Genomic DNA, 284 nt, shown 5'->3' on the forward strand with positions numbered 1-284 from the left:
TAAATAAAATAAAAATATATATTCTGCACGTCAAAAGAAGAAAAACGAAATTTGCATTGTTAGAATTAAATTGCATTATTTTAAAATAGGTAAAATAATAAGGCATTCAGTACAAAATCAAAATTATATAATACATTATTGCATTCCAAAATCATCTACTACATTCACCTAATCATTTTGTACTTTCAGCCCCTAACTTCTTCTTTCTTAATTTCTTCCTCCTTTGTCTATTCCATATTTGTATTTGAATTTGTTTTATTTGATTTTTTTTTTTTAGGAACTAA

The sequence above is a fragment of the Arachis ipaensis genome, chromosome B06 (assembly GCF_000816755.2).
Source record: "Arachis ipaensis cultivar K30076 chromosome B06, Araip1.1, whole genome shotgun sequence".
Classification (NCBI taxonomy): Eukaryota; Viridiplantae; Streptophyta; class Magnoliopsida; order Fabales; family Fabaceae; genus Arachis; species Arachis ipaensis.